This window comes from Bos indicus, chromosome 13, assembly GCF_029378745.1.
Source record: "Bos indicus isolate NIAB-ARS_2022 breed Sahiwal x Tharparkar chromosome 13, NIAB-ARS_B.indTharparkar_mat_pri_1.0, whole genome shotgun sequence".
Lineage (NCBI taxonomy): Eukaryota > Metazoa > Chordata > Mammalia > Artiodactyla > Bovidae > Bos > Bos indicus.
The window spans coordinates 60,774,935-60,775,499 of NC_091772.1; positions in this window are offsets into that span (position 1 = coordinate 60,774,935).

Sequence of the window (565 nt, forward strand, 5' to 3'; positions counted from 1 at the left end):
GGCATGGTAGGAATAGATTTTGTCTTAAGATAAGAGGTGGATAACTGCTGCCTGCATCTGGGGCTCAGAACTTCTCAACAAGTGCTGGAGGGACCCCTGCCTGAGTCTCCATGGTTCTGTGGCTCCAGCCGCCCCCTCCCTGGTGCAGTGGGAGCCCAGTTTTCCCCCTGATTTGTGCCCAGATCTTTTGAGACCAGTGCCCGGGTGGAGGGGGGATGCCTGGAGTTTGAGACCCCTGGGAACTTGCTGAACCTTCACTGCTGCTTGTCCATCTCTCTTACAGTCCAGTCGTCTGTCTGTCTACCGCCTGTATTCTCACTGTACGTGGACATGAACACCAACTCACCCTTGGGTGCCTGGTCAGGCACCATTCCCCACCACATAGGCTTCCAAGGTGGACTTAGAGGGGTGATGCCTGGACCCCCTTCAAGCAAGGGCTTGTTGCTCGGGTTACTGGGAGGGGCATTGGCAGGCATCCTCCAGCTGTCAGTCCCATAGGGGTTTGTGTGAGGTGCCGAGAGCCCTGGCCCCTTCCCACCTCTGATGATGCTTAATGTGCAAACAC